The 19,549-nt window shown below is 48.0% G+C and overlaps 1 protein-coding gene across 5 annotated transcripts in view; it reads left to right on the top strand.

Moving 5' to 3' along the window:
- The first annotated feature begins 1,315 nt into the window (after positions 1 to 1,315).
- The window catches only part of map2 (microtubule-associated protein 2), a 98,367-nt gene continuing 80,133 nt past the window's right edge, over positions 1,316 to 19,549 (top strand). For all 5 annotated transcript variants that reach the window (XM_061225909.1, XM_061225908.1, XM_061225910.1 and 2 more), the window contains exon 1: positions 1,316 to 1,358. The gene's annotated coding sequence lies outside the window, so the exon portion shown is untranslated. The remainder of the gene's footprint in view (positions 1,359 to 19,549) is intronic.

Here is a 19,549-nt window from a genome sequence, read left to right as displayed (position 1 = left end):
AGTTCACCGTCTCTGCGTAAAACTGTCACAGCCGTGTCAAATGTACTGGGGGCCGGGACTTGGGTATGGCTGCTGGCAGAGGGGTGCCGGCAGCCCATTGGTTGGCACCGGTTAACTTTCTACAGTGGCTGTGTGTGTGTGTGTGTGCACTCAACCTACTTAGGAGAGGCCTGAGATATCTTGTTGACTTTAAACATTTGTTGCTGCAGAGGGCGGTGGAACAGGTACAGGTAGTGCACCTGGATTACCATAGAATCCTCCTGCCCCCCACCACAAGTGTTTTCACAGGCAGGTGTTGGCCTGTGTCCAGGAAAGAGCAGGAACGGCTACAGGATAGACAGACACTGAGAAAACCCCGACAGATCTGCATGCAGAACCCAGTTGTTAAAACAACAGAGTGCCCAAAACACACACTTTGTGGACATTGTGGGTTTTAGAATTTCTATAAAATTACCTCCCAAAGCCACTTATGGATAAATATTTTTATGTTGAAGTGAAATTGGAGTAAAATTTGGCCTGGTTTTATGGGAGAGGCTGTTTAATCTATGTACTGGGAAACATTGAGTAAATTATCACCTACATACAAAAGTGATCCCTTTCTGGCTACACAGTTAAGGCATGAGATCATTTGTTTTTTAAGGAGCCTGTGAATTATCCAGAAACCAAAGAAACAGCCCATAGGGGTTGCACAGCTGGTTATAGCCCTGGGCACTTTTCAGTTTCCAATCTGCCAAGTAGTCCATTAGGTCGGCCGTTTCTCCATCTCATTTGGAATAACGCAAGAGGTACGCGACACCAGCTGGACTACCGTATGCACGTTCAAACAAAGCGGATGATTAGTGGTGTCAAGTCAGTTTTCTTTTCAAAGCCCAGTTAAACAAACAAAAAAGTTTTTAGAGATTTTGTTCTTCGACCTGCAGCTCATATCTCAAGAAATGGCAAAAACGTGAATCGATCAAGTCCAGAGGTTGTGTTCTTGAATGATGAATCACATGTGGAGTAGGTATAGGCTACGTTTTATTATACGTTTTTGTTTGTTTTACTTGCGGTTTGTTGAACAAGAAGACAATTGACGAGTCAGTCGTTTTTGTATAGTAGTCTTAACAGGATACACTTGGACTGTAGTTCAACAGAGTTGTTTGCAACAAAAAAAGGCATATTTGTGATTTGGCTTAAATGTAGTTAATCTGCTTCACGGATCGTTTTGCGTTTCTGATGCGTTCAATTAGTGTTGTTCGTCCAATACGGTATTTACGGTAGATAGATGTTGATGGGAGGGGTTAAGAAAGCTCAATATTGTACAGCCTGTCACTGAGCGCCGAGAGGTAGTTTTGCAGCGGACCAGTTACGTCGAACAGGTATGTTTAAATGAAATTTTTATTGAAAAAGTGCACACCATTGCTTCTGTTTTTACATCTTTTTATTTACCACGATCAGATTATTTATTTGTAGTCAAATTTTTGCGGATTGTGCATCACATCTCGGTTCACTAATCCCATATATTGCGTCTTAGATAAAGGACACATTGTTTTGGATGAAATTGGGACCGTTTTTTGCACAGAAACACACTGTTAGGTTTATTTATCATAACTTCCCTTTTTGTATGACATGCCACATATTGCAGAACGCTTGTGTATTAGCCTATATCAGCCAGTTACATATTTATGCATTTATTTCAGATCATGGTGTTGATGTTAGATTCCCACTTTTAAAATATTTGACAGTTGAAAGTCAAAACAACGTCTGGGGCAGTGGCTTGATTAATTAAAATGAATAATTGGGATTGTCACATTTTGTCAGGTTGCCTGGCAGGTTTTGTTGAGTGCTAGAAGTATCGGAAACAGACGAGGTGCTGCAAGGAGCGTGATGTGCGCGCCTCGCAGTGGTTGCGGTAGAGCGGCTACTGGTGCGCATTGTTCAGGTCCAGCAGAAATGATGCTGAAACGCAGGTCTCAGGCTTGTGTCCACTCGTTCCATCCCTGCTCAGGTTGGTTAACTGTTCAGTCACTGTGCAAACGTTCTGCATGACGGAAGAATCCTTGTTTACCTAATCCTTTCAGTGAAACGGTTCGCATAGGCTATATAGAAGTCTGAATTTTCGAGAAATAGGGTCAGTTTTGTCTTTTTTATTATTTTAAACCAACAGATATACTGAGTACAACCTCATTTAAAGACCTCTAAACTGAATAAAAGCGCATATCGTACCTTCCATCAGTCGACACTGTCACCAAAATAGATTAAATAACAGAGAATCGGGTCGGAAATGATCAAATTGAATCAAATTCGTTGAACCAGTATTCTGTAGACTGATCATCAAATTCGGTATTTTTCTTGAAAAAAACGAAGACTCAGCAAGTTCTTGGATATTCGATTATGCATTATACTCAGAAGCCAGTTCAAGCGTGTAGTCCTAGCTAGAGGTTCTTTCATGAATTCACTGACAATCGCAGACAGAGATATAAGCCTGAGGCAAAAGGCAGTGGATTGTTCACATACCGCCAAACGTGGCTTCTGCGCAGTACTAGTTTTAATGGTTAAGAGGGGAGAAAGACGCTCTCTCGCGAAGACAGACGGTTTGTTAAAATCAGCTTGGTCTCCTATTGCTTGCAAAACTACAATGCATTTGCCATTGACAATACAGATGGCAAGGTGTCATCATAGAATATATGTGTATCGTTTCCTACCGGAGCATCGTGCGGTAGTGTTTGACATTACTCCAAACGTTAGTGTGAGGGGCTGAGTTCTCTTTAATTTTGATGAAGACAGGAGATCTTTAGGCGCGCACACGCGGGCACGAGCACGGAAAGAGCAGTTTTAAAATAAAAAAAAACTCGGAAAGCGGAGATGTATAGGGGGAAGAGGGATGTCGTATTATTAACAAAACCTGCCGTTGTGCAGCCGTGCCGGGGGTTTCCCACCCCACATCGTTGGTTGTATTCTTAAATGTGTATTTCAAGTTAAGATGATAAACTGGGATCCGACTTGGAGCTCTTTGACCGATTATATTTGGTACCATTATTCATATGTTTTATAATATTTTTTTCATTATTCACACCCCTATTTAGCTATTCTATAATACTATAACAATAGCAGGGATAAATGCACTATACACATTTTTATTTGATTTCATTAGAAGGTTATTGTTTGGTGATTTTTAGCATACACTAATAATCTCACAATGATTTATATTAAACAGAACACACACACACACACACACACACACACACACACACACAATGTGTGTTCATTTTTATTATCATTATTGTCATTATTTTTCACTCACTAATTTTTGTTAAATATATTCTGTACAATAACTAGGTGCCCTGAAACCGTTTTTGTAGGTTGCTGTGCCCTTTTCTCCCTTTGTGCACCTGTCCCCCAGGAGGTCTCTACAGCCCTGCACACACACACACAATAAACAGCCTTTTTTTATGGTGAACACTCAAAGCCAACTTGAGTTAAGGCAGTATGGTTCAAGAATCTCCCAATAAAACAGGACTGACTCTGAAATGTATTCCCGCAGTATATGAAAAGCAGAACCTCAGCACTGTATGACACATGTTTCTCTCTGTAGCAGTGCGTATAGAGGAGGCACAGGGAAAGCTTGTTTTGGGTCTTGTCAGGAAGCCCCAAAACAGCCGTCTGCCCACCCGCCTGCTTCTTTCCATGAAAATATGTTGTTTACACGACATTGAGGATATGTGGTCTTTGATCCATTTATATGCCTCCCTCCTACAGTACTTTACGGAGTGTGTGGGATGTATGCACATGAAGAAGATTGTCAAATTCCCACCGTCAAAGGGAAATGTTTGTAGCCTACTGCCTTTTCGAGAAACCCTGTCTACAGGATGTTTTTTATGCTGTACTTATACTTGTGCCTTTTCGTGGGCTATGTTTATCGATGCGTGGATCAGAACCGTATGCCTATTTCGCCATTTCCCTAGCCATTTATCCACAGCCAGTTTAAAATCTCCATCTGTTGATTTTTAGATATGGATTTTTAGGAACCTCCCCATCGTACAGTAACACACCGGGCAGGTGTAATTCATTTGACATGCACCCAGAGATACGTATGCATGTACGATACAGGAATATTATAAAGCACAGGGACAAACAGACGTGGTAGATTGAACCGCGAGTGCTGTTCGGATAGCCGGTCTCATAATGGAGCTTATTCAATACGCACAGCTGCTGCGAAGGCACCCGGAGATTCCAGTGTCGTCAAACTGCCAAATGAGTTTTGACAAAGTGCCTTAGGAAAACCGTGGAATTGGTATCAAGTTCCCAGATCCTCTTGAGGGAGACGTGATTGGATCAGCATCGATTGCGGTTGCCGTCGTAATCGGAACGGCCTTAATCGCAATGGCGCAGAGAACGCTCCGGAAGTCTCGCCGTTCTGAGCCGGCGAAACAGAATCTCCGCACAACTTTACGAAGGAATGTCCAGAATGTTGAACGCTTTCCCGGACTTCACCTTTCATTAGGCTCGCTGTCACGCAGCTGGGAATACATTAACGCTTTCTGGATTCCTGTAAAAAAAAGAAAGAAAAATGTTCAGATTCAGTTTTCTTTTTTAAAATTTTATATATAGCCTAGGCTACCTTTTAGCGGTATTTTGCTATGAAGGGAGATTTAATTTCCTTTTGTGAAAAATGTGGGATTGTGGGATTTCTGAAAGTTGGTGTCAGTGTAAACAAACATTTGCCTCATTGCACGGAAAAATTGATTCATGCATTTCTGGAAGTCTGTGGGCTTGTCTGTGGGCTACAGTTCATCTCAGCAGTGTGTATGTAGGCCTGTGTGTTGCGGAGCCAGAGTCTTTGAGTGAGAGAATCGCAGGTCTCTGATTGGAGGGGGACTGGGGGCAGGAGCGTGGACTCAACATAATGTCCTCACTGTTTACTGCCGGCTGAAGACAAGCTTTCCACTTCCTGCCTAGTAAACAGTCTGCTCGTAATGTTGTGAAGATTCTGTGCTGCCCTCGTGTTTGTCTGTGTATGTGTGTGTGTGTGTGTGTGTGTGTGGTGGTTATGGAGTCAAGTGGAAGCAGGGGGAGCAGGAGCATGACCTTCATGTCTGTATGTGTGTGTAGGTGTGTATGTGCGTACGTATGTGTGTGTGGGGTTGATGGGGTCAGGTTGAGGCGATTATCATTCATGGGGAAGCAGGAACACTATTGTATGTGTGTGTGTGTGAGTGTGAGTGTGTGTGTGTGTATGTAAGTGTGTGTGCGTGTGCGTGTGCGTGTGTGTGCTTGTTTGTGATACAGGCTCTGTGGCTCTAATAGGAAGTGACGGTGCTTAGACGTGTGATTACACTCTTCAGACGGCTTACCGAATCTTCTCAGTCCAGGAAGATAATCAGCCTCACGCAAAACCCTCTGACCTCACACCACGCCAATCCCCCGCCCTACAGCCCATCGCTCATCCCGCGTGAGTGTAGCCATGGACAACGCAGCCCTGACCGAGGCCAGTCATTCCACCTGCCTGCCGTCGGTAGAGGGACAATATAAAGTTGGCTCACGTATTGCTTGTTTTTCTTGCCCAGGGCACCTCTTGCACTTTAATTTAGAGGTAGGTTCCAGCTTTGTTATAAAACACTGTGCATTTACTAAGATGCACTTTTTAATTATCGGAGTGAATTTCTGATAAACTGTTTAGCATATTATATGTAATTTGACCAGATGCAGGCCCCAGAACTGGCTTGTGAGATATCAGTCACCAGGTGGTGATGGGATAGTCTTACATTATGTATGAATATGTCTCCACTGTCTGACAATCTGCAGCTGATGATGAATTAGTGATGGACTGATGAAGTTAAGATGATAGACTCATCTCCTAATATGTGCTGAAAGGGAGTGTTATGCACTCAGCTAAAGCACTTAACTGATTTCAAAGGACATTCAAGATATTTACATTCGATTCGGGCTGCCATTTCTCTCTGGGGTCCCGAAAAAGGCTTAAAAATACTTTTCTCTCACTGCTGTGATGATATTTTTATTATTTGCTGAAACATCTAGCATAAAAGAATGTTTGGATGTAGTCTACTTCTGGCATTTACTGTAAAGGCCAATTCACTCTCTGCAGATGTGGACCTTATGACTACACAATGACTCCCGAAAGCAGCCCCACTATAAAGCTCCTGCCTTAATAGATGTTGAGTTCTGATCATAATCATATATGAGGGATGCAAATGCGCCTGGAACGCATGTAGAGAAACCGGTCCTAGGTCATTGAAACGAATAAATGTTTGGGGAAGTTTCCAGAATTGGTTGAAGTTGTTCTTGGAGTAGTTGCTGGGGACAGGAAGGAAATTTCAATTTGGAAACACTTTCTTCTTCTCCTGTGATTGTAGAGGGCGAAGCTTTAAGACCTCCAGAGTGGACAGAGCTACCATTCAGGGTACACACTTAATTCAGCCAACTGTTGCATTTTGCCCAGGGAGGTGAATGTAATCTGATTGGTTGTTAAGGATTGACAGAAACACAGTGACTCCGACCTAATCCAGCTTTCACACCGTTTTTCTCCTGTATGCGGCATTGGGTTTTTCAGGCAGAATGTCGTTACTTTCCTCTTCTTCCCTATGTTGGTTGGTCCGTGCTGGACATCAGACCCCCCCTGCCCCCCTGCCCCAATCTACAATCCGCCTCCCCTCCGGGGACCGCCCTGAGCCGAGGCCCAAGCTGCTGAAATGGATTGCGTTACGCGGCATGCTGTCGGCGGGCGGTGTTCGCGGCGGATCGGTTAGCCTACGCTCACGCTCGGGCTGCGGAGGCAGTGTTTGCGTTTGCCGCAGCGATTAGGCATTATGGATGGGCCCCGCCTGGGCGTTCAGGCCGAAAGCCCACCTCCGGCAGCGCGAGGCTTTTAATCACGCTTCAAACCGACACCAGAGAAAATGGCCGCTCGCAGCTGCAAGGGTGCCGCCTCCGCTCGGCTCGGTAAATACCCGGAGAGAGAACACGCGCTCGGACGTAGCGATTCCTCTAATTCTCTTCACCCCGGCGCCATCGGTGAGGGACGTGACTAGACTGGCGCTGGCGTTTCGGCTTCCCGCCCTTTCTGGAGAAGTAGGCTGCCGTTTGCGAGGCGAGCCAAGCGCTCCCGCTTCAGAGGCTCCCGTGAGGCGCGCAGCCTAAATTAGGCCCGCAGTCTGCCGAACCCACGCACGCAACTGCCGGCTTCTGCCACTTCCATTTTCTTCCTCCGTGCTTCCTTTTCAGACATAAAATGGATCGAAACGAGGGGCGGGACTGAGCGCCGAGCCGCAGGCTTCCGGAAGGTTCAGAACACCCAGTTGCGCCCCTTTGGTGTGTGACCTGGTGTTTATGAACATTTAAGGCTTATTTGTGAGCAGCGCTATGCTATCTGGATGGACATGGGTTTGCATCTTCCACTCCCATTATCCTCATTTCTCCATGGGTGGGTGGAGCTTCTGGCCTTTGTTCAGTGACATCACACCGAGGTCGGAGTTGAGGTGTGTGGAGTAACACCTTCTGGCCCAGTAGCTGGCCACGGTGTGAATATGATGTACTGTAACGCTCCTCAGAGGAACACCAGGATCTGGAGCCCTTCATGCCTACACACCCGGCTGTGAGGCTCTGTGTGCCGTTCCACATCTCCTCCCCCTTGAGGCCCCTGGCTCCTCCCTCTCCACCACGCCCCACTGGCAGGCGGGGGGACACGTGGAGGAGCGGCGTTTAACCGGGCGGGGCCGCTCCTGCCCTCTCCCAACTCCTGCGAGTCTCGCGACGTCCTACCGCGAGGGCACCACGCCCTGGCCTGTTGTGTTTGGTTGCCAGGCCGACCCCGGGCCTGTGGCGAGAGGAGACCGCTAGGAGCGCTAACCCCGCGTTGCGCTCGGCCGTTCACAGACAGCTGTGCTGACAGCTTCCAGATGTGGACAGGAAATTGCGCCGTTTTTCTCTCTTTCTCTCCACCAGCTGATCGGCCTGCGGATGCCCAGTTCTGCCTTAAGCAAATAATGATAGTGAGCAGCGCACTTTTTTTTTCCCTCTGGGGGAGTTTGCAGAACAAACGTACGGAAATTCAGAAGCTTGTCTTCACTCAGCCTGTCCACATCTTACTGCCTCAGGCCTGGTTTTTTTCACGCTTAAAAAATGAAGAAAAGAAAGAAAAAACCAAGAAAATATCCGAGATGGTTCATCATCAGAAAACGGTTGCTTGATACCAGCACCAGTCAATATTGTTAAGAGATGCGATCTCTCTCCTCTCCCCCTTATGAAAAGCAAACATGGAGGATCGCGGAGCTTGGGGTCTCTCAAGAAGATGGCTGTGCGTTGACAGATGCTGCTGTTCAGCTTATTGCCAATATTGCTCTGTGCTCACACCTGCGGTAGGCGTCTCTGGGGAGTGTTCGGCAGTAGTGTGAACCCAGCCCTGCACTCACCTCAGGTACAGAATTTAGTGTCTCATTGGCCCCGACACACTCTCACTGAGATTGCACTGAACATTTCTTGCTTTCCCTTAGATATTAATAGTGCTTTCACAAGAGCCTCCACAAATGCCAGAGGAAAAAAAAACAATAAACCTCAGACTTCTTATAGAACCCCGCCACGGTGGTTGGTTTAATAAAAAAGACCTACTGAATTGTCTACAGCAAACAGATTTGCTGGCCACAGCAAAAATCCCTTAATGTATAGCTGTTTTGGTGTATAGTTATAAGGTTTGGTTGAACGGAACCATTCGATAGACGTGTGCCGCTGAAGAAAATTGGCATTGTGTAGTGATTTTTCTCCAGGTGAGGTGTAGGCTGTACTATGTGAATACGCTGGCTCTCCACCACTGTGGACCCTCTGAGGAACCTCCCCATCCTCTAACTGTTCCCTGAGGGAGACCGTGCCTTTACACTTATTCATTTAGCAGACACTCCTGTCCAGCATGACTTAGTACATGGCACATGCGATAAAACAATTACCCATAACGTCACCAAAACAAAGCTTCATTGTTAAAAGCCATGCTGTCATACAAATATTTTTAAGCATAACTGGCTCTCTGATGGGGAAATAATATAATCATAAACTCCCCCCACAGACTTCAGAAAACAGCCCAAGCCAGCATGGGTGTTCACAGGCTTGCTGTTTTACAATGCATCTGTCTCTGGAGCTCTATCGACCTCAAAGACAAAATTATTAATTTAGGGTTTTAAGAGCTGTGTTTTTACATTCCTTTTCCGTTCCATGAATAATTTAAAGGAGTGTGGTTTCTCTATTTTGTTTTGAGTGTTGTAAACAAGGTCGCAAATTAAAACGAAAGAAGGAAAGGACTGATGAAGTTTGATGAGGTTTGCGACCGCCTTCCTGTGGGTAGGGGGGGGTGGTTTAGCATGCTACTAATTGGGCAAACTAAACCCTTGGCTCGCTAAATTCGTGTAGCACAGAATTGTTTCCCCGCCTCCTTTCTGAAGGGGGCTTAAAGCAGCTGATCTTTTGAGACAGTCCTGTCGTATATTCGGGGAACACGGCTCAAATGAGCAGCAGCAGCACGGTGCCAGCTAAGCGCTGTGACCGTTGCGGCTTTTCCTCTGACCAGTCGCCAGTGGCCTGCAAAAAGGAGATGTAACCTGTGTGACCCAGTTCTGACAGCGTTTGCAGGCTGGAGAAAAAGAAGATGGCCGATCCGTTCCGTCTCCAACAGCTGGACCGCAGCACCCCGCCATGTGTGGACGAGCTGCCCTGTGTTAGTGAACAAGCTGCCTCTTGTTGTAACCTTCAGGATTTCTTGTGAAAATGAAGGCGGTATGTTACCGCGGGGCCAGTTGGTCTTGAGCGTCACAGTTTTTCCCCTTAACCTTGTGGAAGAGTCCAATTAAGGGATTCAGACTCACAAGTGCTATCTCCTTAACTGTAGCTAATGAATCGTTATGTCTGTTCAAATTCAAAGCTGAGGTGACAGTTAATTGCCGTCGGGTTGAGTCCGGGCTTTTGTTGCGTGTGTGTTTAGGCCCCTGGCCCCCATCACTGCCACCTGGGGTGACGGGGACAGTTGATTTAGGATTCCGTCATTACGAGATCGATCTAATTCGCCAATCAATACTCACCGGTTCACCGTTCTCCGGACGGTCCATTGACTTCCCTTTTAAGTGGGGCTCTGAAATGTCAGTGCCTTTTGACGGCAGCGCTTTTGATGAACGTCGAGGATGAGAGCAAGCAAAAAACCAGCGGCTGAGTTTGCAGTTTCATCACGCGCCAAGACCGAGTGGTTTAGGTCCAAAGCATCCATATCCATATTGTAGCATCAGCAAATTATCCAGCTTCCCCGAACGTCACCATCGCGCTGGCAGTGGAGATCAAACACGGGACCCCATTGGTGAAATAGAGTGAAACAGTGTTTTGTTGTTGTTGTTGTTCTTCAGGTTGATCAGTAATTGTGAATGAAACCTGTCAAACACATTTATAAAATGAGTTATTGTGTTCTGTGAGTGTGTGATTAAGCAAGCTGTTAATGTCTAGAGTGGGAATACAGGTGGTGGGGGATGTTCTGATGGCGGAGTTCTGCTTGGTTTATCGGTGTACCAGCGGAGGGGGGGGGGGGGGGGGCAGGAAGTGGACTGAAGGAGTAGGAGCGGGGGTGGCTGGAGGGGCTGGGGGGCTGGGGGGCTGGGGGGATGGGGGGGGGGGTGCAGTGACTCACACTCTTGATATCCAGCACTTAGTCCCTCTTCCACCTCCACCTCCCATCCCTCTCTTCTCTGCAGGAACACAGGAGACACTCTTTCATCCGTCTGCCTGTGGGGACGAGCAGGGTGCGGGGGAGGAGCGCGGGGGCCCTGGGCTCGTGGGGGGTGGGGGGCGCTCCTGTACGGGGACTGCGTAGGCCGGCCTGCCATTTCGCCAAGAGAGCGTATAATTACAGCGCGGTGGGCCGGGGCTTAGAGCCGTGCTCTACCTTCCTGTGGGGGGAGGAGGGGGTGTCGCACCCCCCGCGGATCACAGTGGATGCGGCGCTGAGACACGGGCGCTGTTAACGCCCCCGAAACGACCGTACGGACGGACAGACAGACAGACAGACAGTGCCACGTCTGCAGCGTCCGTCTGGATGAAGACGGCTGTTAATCTTCCCACAGTGCCGCTGTCAGGGAGCAGATCTCTGCAGCGGGCTGAGATCAGGGCGGACTCTCTCTGTGGGAGATTTCTCCGTCTTGCCTCATCCCCAGATGTGAGAGGGAGGCGTGTCAGAGGAGCTGGGAGCCGGCCTGCGTGCTGTAGATCACGCTGAGGGAGGTTCTGCCCTCGTCACCTCCCCATGCTGCTTAACCAGGCCGTTCTCCGGTTATATTTCCTCCAGCTCGGGGAGTGGAGGCCACGACGGGCGGGGCAGGGCGGGGTGCGTCACCGTGGATTCAGTAAGGGGCGGAGACTGGGGAAGGAGGGGCGGCGACTTTTCGCCGAGACCGCCTCGGGTCTAACCAATGGGATCACCCCGAGGGAGGCGGAGCGTGATGGGGGCGCGGTGCGGAGGGGGTTTTGAACGTCTTGAGTGGAAAAGAAAACAGGGGTGTATATTTTATGTTCGGGCAATGAGTTTCCTGAACTCTTGGGCCTGCTGGCCCATCATTGGCTTGTGTTGGCGTCGTTTGTGCCAGTGCCTGGGGGAGGTGGTGTGAGGGCGAGGGCTGTGTTTATACAGCAAGCAGGAGCACAGCCGCATGTGGCCTGGAGCTGAGGCCGATGCAGAAACCTGCTGTAAATCAGAGCACGAACAGCAGCCGGAGCAGCTGAAGCAGTCAGAGCAGACAGCAGTCACTTAAACTGTACTTTTCCCTAAAATCTGCCAGAATGTCCACACGCATTAACCCATTTCTCTACTGTACTCGGTTCAGCGAGGACAGTAGAGAAGCTGTCAATGCATAATGAAGCTGTCAATGCATAATGGCTCTGACCTTTGATCCAGGATCAGCTTAATCTCTTTTTGCACAAGACTGTGGCAGTCGGGGTCAGCAAACCTGACCCTGACCGGCCTACATGACCCATCCGGTTTGTTTTTGTACGTTTGCGTCGCTCGTTAAATTCTTATTTTGAAACACATTGCGTTAATCATGTCACAGTAGGTCTGTGAGTAGTCGCGGGTGATATTTTTGGGTGTTGCTGTTCCGTAGAGCCGGGCTCCGTGTGGCTTGACTACACTCCGAGCCTCAGAGTGGAAAACCTTGGATATTATGACCGTGAGCACTCCTGAAGAGCCTGATTACAGGGTCACCTGGTTTAACTGACAGGGACTGACAACATCCGTCTCTACCTGCACACTGACTGAGGAGCGGCTTTCAACACCCACGGAGGTTCGCTGTGTTATCGCCATGGCAACCCGTCATTAAATCCAAGTCGTGAGTTTAATATCAGCGCTTACAGATGAAAATGAAATGGTGGGGGGCAAAAAAACCTTTGGAATACATTTTTTAAAAATGTCATTGTTTTTTTTTTCTTTTTTTCTTTTTTCTTTTTTAAGAGCACAAAGGAACATATTATTTAGAGTGAGCGGTTACCCAGCAGGTAACTCTACTTTTATAACTGTTAAATGTTCACTCTTAGTGCTATTATTGAACTGTTTAAAAGAGGATGAAGAGACGCAGAGGCCCTGGTTTCGGGCGGGGGACCCTGTGTTTGACCAGGTTTGACTAGGCGCAGACAGGGGGAGGGGAGGCTACAGGAACTGAAAGGCCTCTTAAATCCAAGCTGGCTGTTGTACGGGAAACGGAGAGTCGTTTAAAGATGATTCTGTGCGTTGCCATTGTTCGCCGAGTGTGTCCACAGGAGCCCCGACTGCCTATTCCTCCCCAGTCAATAGGGCCCAGTGGGAATCGGCTACTTGCTCTTTTTGGAGCTGAGGTCTATACCGTGGGTTTTAGGGAGGGGAATTACTTGATTACCCAGCAGTGGGACTCTGTGTGTGGGTTTATGGGGTCTTAGGGAGGGAGGTTGAGTCTTTTTGCTGTAGAGGGACTCCCCTCGCTGTTCATTTAGATGCTAATTTCAGGCCATCTGCTCCTAAAGGCCCAGGGGGGTACAGGCCTGGGTAATCTTTTGAGGAACCCCCTGCCCCTCCACCCCCAGCCCCTAGGGGGATCTGACCGATGTGTCCTCTCAGCACACAGCCCCCCGCCCCACTGCCTCCTTTCCTCTCCAGCTGCTGCCAGCAAGGGAGTGCATCAGTTTGATTGTTCTTGCATGTTGGTGTTGGTGGTGTAATCTTGCTGATGCTGGCCGAAGTGGATGTGCTTGTCCCCGCTGTCTGTTGACGCAGGGTGGTGTGGGGTGGGGTGAGAGACTTATTTGCGCTCTGCCAGGATTCTCTACGTTCCTGCTGCTGTCTGTGTGTGCTGAGGGTGGCCTTCCACACACAACCCTGCCACACAGCTATGGGGCAGAATCTTTTTTTTTTGTGACGTGTGTGTTCACAACTGTTAGAGGGAGAGGAAGAGGAGGAGAGAGCGACTGAGGGAGAGGGAGAGGGAGAGGGGGAGAGAGAGACTGAGGGAGAGGCAGAGGGGGAGAGAAAGACTGATGGAGAGTGAGAGGGACTCTTTCAAATCCCTCACTGCTCAGTCCTTCCTTTGATTGTATGGTCTCCATGGCAACTTGCCATCCCCCAATCACAGAACCAGGGGTTGGGGAGCCTCTCCAAGACATGAATGTTCATCCATTACTGGCTGAGACATGCAGGAGAGAATTGTGCAGAGAATAATTCACACAGTCCTGGCCAAGAAGTCACCCACTGAAGAGAACAACTCAAGATATGGACAGGAAGCGATCCTGACGGGAGATAAAAAAACAAAACGCACAAGCATTACCAAGTGTTTATCTGCATTCCGATCTCGTCTATAAATACACTGTATATGCTCCAGTTTGGGAGGGCCCTGAGAGAGAGAGCGAGAGATCGTTCTGGTTCTGGGCAGGAGGATGACACCGAAAATTATGATCTCATCCTCAGATGCGGTATCACTTATGCTGACTCTAACCCTACCTATGACCGTGTTAACCGAAAACCCCCAACCCGTTGCCATGACTTCATTTGCATAGACAGGCTAGAAGTATGCTGCATCCATGAGACCTTGGGCAGACATTGCCTTTTCGCCTGGTTCAGTGGGCAGAGTGTATGGCTCTTGGTCGGGCTCTGAAGGCCATTGAGGCTAAACTCGGCTCCTCTCATGGTGTGAGGGCCCTCAGTCTTACCCAGAACGGGCCTGTGTGGGTGCAGGCTTTTGTTCCAACCAAGCAGGAACACACTTGATTGTACTAATTAAGGTCTTTAGGAAAGACTCTTAAGACCAATCGGCCTACCCTAGGCCACACTCTAATGGCTGATTAGTAGAATCAGGTGTGTAACCGCTTGGTTGGAATGAAAGCTTGCACACACACCGGCCTTCGCTGGATAAGCCTGAGTACCCCTAGAATAGAAACAAACCCACCTCAAATCCTTGGTTAGTCCAGCACTCTTCAGGTAACAGTTGTCGGTAGGTCTTTGAGATTGGTCTGAGGCCTGGTTTGCTGCAGGGTAAAGAGTTTCGGCTGTTGGAGCTGTTTTCCCGAGCGCTTTTTGAGCGATGCTGGGGGGAGGTGCAGAGGAACCTAGAAGTCCGGGAACAGCTTGTTCTGTGGTTTGCATCTTTCGCCCCCAGACTTTGGTTGTGACGTTAGACCAGTGTTGATTCGTGCAGCTCTCTGACATCGTGTAGCCAAGGGGGGCGGTGGTGTGTGTACTCGAAGATTGGATCAGCTGTGGTCCATCGCAGGGATGTTCAGAGTGAACGTTGCTGGTAACCATGGAGACTGACTCTATTTCCCGTGGCCATGGAAACAGTGCTTTTGCAGCTTCTTTTACCGTCCACAGCGACTGTACTGCAATTTGCACAAACACTCACACACACACACAGTATATGCATCAGTGTTAATGGAGCCTACTCTTCATTAACCTCAACGGCCCTGACTTTTTGGACACATTAACAGCTAATGCTATCTAGACAATAACATCTATTATAGCCAGTGATGTTCCGAGTGGTTCTATGAAAACATTTTCTAAAGGGCTGGATAAATGTCAGTTCCTTAAACAATTCCAATTCCAACTCTGGGCTGTTTTCACAGTCTCTTGGTGAATGCCTTTTTTATTTTATTTTTTCCAAGCTCACTCCTGCCCCCTGTGGTCATATTTCAGTTGGATCTGTAACGCTAGATCCTTTTTTTGACATTTTCTCCGGCTGCCGCCCCCCAGGCTCCGATGAGGAAGTAATTTGTAACTCACCTTGTTAAGTGCTCCCATCCTGAGCTGGGTCTGAGCGTTAGGGTAGCTGCTGTCTGACGGCAGCACGGAAGGACCAGAGATGTATTGCAGCCATTTCCCCAATGTTACACTTACGGGGTCACGCAGCCAGATTCGGTGAAAGGCCAACCAGCTCTCAAACATCTTAAAATCCTGCTTCGTTGGAAACATTGACACACTTAGGTGTTCAAATTGATGTTTCCAAACATATGTGGTCTGTGGCGGAACAGGGGCGGGATTATTAACTCGCGGAGGGTAATTGCACAGTGCCGTTTTTGCTCGCTGCCCACACATGTTCATAAGCGAAAAGCTGTGATAAAGCTGTGATAAAATGCCTGGACCGGTTCCTCTGAGGCGCTGGTCTGACATTGTGCCAGGGAACCTTGTATGTATGCATATATGTACATCATTCTGAGAAGGTTTGTGTGATTTTTACATTAATGTGGCATTCTAGGGGCCTCCTGTCAAACTGTACGGATTCTTGCCATGCCTCAGACGACAGGAAATGGAGGGCCGCCTGACATCCGTCAGTAAGGAAAATTGTGAAAAATGTGTGACATTTTGCGTGCAGTCCGCATGGTGTATTAACAATTTTGTGGGAAATTGACTACACCAGTGCAGTGTGGGGATCGGCAATGAGCTGCAGGAGCATCGAGAAAAAACCTGGTGCCTTGGCCTCGCAGGAAATAGCGCCGACTCTGCTGTGGAAAGAACATGGCTCCGTTTTTTTTCCACTGCCACTGAAATGTGTGACTGGCCAATCAGACCATGAGGTGGGCCATTTGAATCTCCCTCCAAATCACAAACCACACCTTATAAATAGACAGATGGGACGATGGTGGCCAAAACTGTTTTGGCCGAACTGCAACCTCTTTTTGGAAGTGTTGCGACTCTGTTTCGTGTTTTTCCATTAACTTTGCAGCAGAGGCTTCAGGATGCTTGTTTCTGTCGTCTATTCTCCTGGGTCTGGATTTAGCAGGCGCTGGAGAAACCAATGACTCAGCTTTCTTCGTGTGGCCTGCCAAATAGAGACCCACTCCCACGGTTCCATTAAAAATCAGCACCGCTCCTGGGCTGCTTAATCCTGACTCACTTTTGGCTCGCTTGATCGATCTCATTTCCTTTCTTTAATCCTCATTGGGAGTATTTATTTATCTATTCATTTGTTTATTTTATTTGTGCCCTTTTTTTAACAGAGATACATTGTTCCAATGTAATCTTTCCGCTAGTTTAATAAAGTTTGTTTAGTTAACTTCATGTTCCAAGCTTCAATCCCTTTTTCTTTCAAAGCATGGGACATCATAGCATTAACACTCAGTAATTGATGTGAGAAAACATGTGTGAGTGTTTTTTAACATTTGGGTTAAGATACTTGGGGCAATGACTTCCAGATTCTTCTTCTGTAATTCCCCCTACTGGCCATATTGGCCCCCTGCCCTCTGATCTCAGATACTTCCTGACCAGGGGCCAACTAAGCAGGAGCACAGAACATTGCTTCTCTTTTCCACTTGATTGTCATTCCAGTTCATACGGTAGTTTATATCTTTTTTGTTAAGGTCAGGTTTTAAAACAGGCTCACCATGTTGCTGTAAGAGCTTTGTTGCTTTGAGCCTTGTAAATAAGTGTTCATGAAAGAATACACAGTTGTTCTGTCTTCCTCATGGATGCATCTTTTTGCTTTTGGGTTTCCTGAAGATCCCATTTAGATGGATGGGTGAGAATCTCCTCTTTCCAGCGCCGTGTGTGTGCCGTGATAAACACGTCGGGTGAAGCTGAGTAAATTGTGTCACATTAAGCTCTGGTGTGAAAAGCGGCACATTTGCACTGCGGAGAAGTCGCGGGAAAGCCCCGCTAAGCGTTTTCCAGCCACAATTCACTCTTCTCTCCACTCTGCCTTATCCAGGGCAGGATAGCGGGATGCGGCGGGATTATGGAGTGCGGTGACTGACGTAGCATTCGGATTACCACTGTACGGCACAACGCCGGGGCTGGAAGCCGCAGAGACGGGATTAGCTCAAGGGAACAGGCGCTCTGTTGCCACGGCACCCCACAGTTCCACTTTCCTGCCGGTCAGGTCCCTCGGGTCACTCTGAAAACATGACCTTTGACCCTTGCCCCCTTTGCTGTAGTTCTCCCTCTCTTCCCCGTTCTTGCATTCTCTGTGTGTGCATCTGTCACTCACAAAAGAATTATCCTGTGCACGTTGTGCCCTCCAAATCTCTGCTACTCCTCCTACCTCTCTCCTGTTCTCTCATCCCCGTTTTTCTCTCTCTGCGCATGTCTGCCCCCTCCCCCATCACTCTCTTGCTACCTGTCTGCCTTTCACTCTGTCTCCCTGTCTCCCTTTCTCTGCCTTTGTTCACATACTCCTGTATTTTTCTCACCAGCAGCAGTAACAGAGTGGTGTTGTAGACCTGTGCGCATACACATACATGTTCACCTTGGACATAACACGCTCCTGTTTCACATGGACTGTACATTTTCATGAGCCTATATTGTACTGTACCAAAGCAAGAGATCTGAAAGTCTTCATTACATTGCTTTTTTGCTTTAGGGCTAAATGTGTTCCCCATAAGAAATTGCTTCAGTTCCTAAGAGCTGAATTCTAATTTTAAGGTTGCTGTCTCAGATTCATTTTCAGGGGCTGAGTGTTTTTTTTTTTTATCTATATGGATAAATGGCACAGGTGCAGGTGCCATTTTATCAAGCTTTTGCATGTCATTCCACTTGCACAGTCATCTGCTCTCCACCAGCTACCGAGTCAGCAGTGCTCCCTGGTCACGCTGTTCATTAGCATTAGCATTTGTGCTGATAACAGGTTCTTCAGCGCTACCTGTTTGTGTCAGGGGAGATAACTGCGTCTGTCACTCTCGTGTTGCTAGCGCTCGCCGCGTTAGCCTGCGTGTTGACCCTGCGCAGGCGAGACCTTTTTGTGCCCGTACTGGTGTTCGATGCTGGCAGTCTCACCCCTGTGGTGGAGTGGGGGATGAGGGAACCGTGCTCTCCAGTGAACAGAGGGTCTGTTCCAGTTCCGTGGACCCCAGCCCGGCTGAAGGGGGTCCTTGTTCCCCGCTTCCTGCTCCAAATGGCCTGTGCTAAAACCAGCCGCTCCCTGGAGAGGGGCCCGCTTAATTACTGCTCTGCGTCTGGGGGGGGGGTGGGGGGGCACTGTGGGCCTGACCCCCGTGATTTCACCGAAGCCCACCCTCTCCCCCCTCCCGCATGCAGACGGTCTCGGGGGGGGGGTGTGGGGGGAGGGGCCTCCAGCCTCAGCTCCGTGGAGAGAGGTCGGGGTCGCGCTTCCTGCCAGGCGATGGGGACGTTTAATTGGTTGGGTCAGTCGCGTCACAAGGCCGGAACCGGTCCAGGACCAGCAGGCAGATCCGAGCGTGTGACCCAGGCCCAGGGTACTGAACGGGGGGCCCCTTTCTCAATGTGGCGGCCCTCCAAGCCAAATAAGACAGGGGGAAAAAATCTAAGGGAACTTGAAGTTTATTTCAAGTTTCTGCCGTTCTGCTTTGCTAAGTGCAGTCACCACTGAGACGCTCCAGGCTTTTACTGAAGTCAAGACTGATGTTATTACAGCTCTGCTGGAAATCTAAATATAGAAATATGTAATATAAAAATATGTCAGTCTGGTGGAGGGGATTTTTTTTCATAAACATCTTATATTGGAAACATACACTCACTGAGCACTTTTATTAGGTAGATCTGCACACCAGTTTGTTAATGCAAATATTTAAGCAGCCAATCATGTGGCAGCAACTAAATGCATAAATGCATGGAGATGTGGTCAAAGGCGTTCAGCTGTTTTTCACACCGAATGTCAGAATGGGGAAGAAATGTGATCTAAATGACTATAACTGTAGGATGATTTTTGGTGCCAGACCGGGTGGTTTCAGTATCTTCACTCACAGCAGTCTCCAGAGTTAGCAGACAATGGTGCGAAAAACCAAAAACAACCAGTGAACAGCAGTTCTGCAGGCAGAAACACATTGTTAATGAGAGAGGTCAGAGGAGAAGGGCCAGACTGGTCAAAGCTGACAGGAAGGTGCCGGTAACGCGAATAACCACACATTACAACAGTGGTATGCAGAAGAACACATAACACGTCAAACCTCTCAGTGGATAGGCTACAGCAGTAGAAGTAAAAATAAATTGCTCATAGTGTAAATGACTATGCTACTTTCTCATATGCTTTTGATGCTGCATTGTGTAAGATTTACATTGTTATATAATTTATTGTGCACTTGAACAGGGAATCTGTTAAACAAAGGG

Source organism: Conger conger, chromosome 17 (genome assembly GCF_963514075.1).
Source record: "Conger conger chromosome 17, fConCon1.1, whole genome shotgun sequence".
NCBI lineage: Eukaryota > Metazoa > Chordata > Actinopteri > Anguilliformes > Congridae > Conger > Conger conger.
The sequence above is the reverse complement of the archived record's forward strand: the minus strand, read 5'-3'. Positions and strand labels throughout refer to the sequence as shown.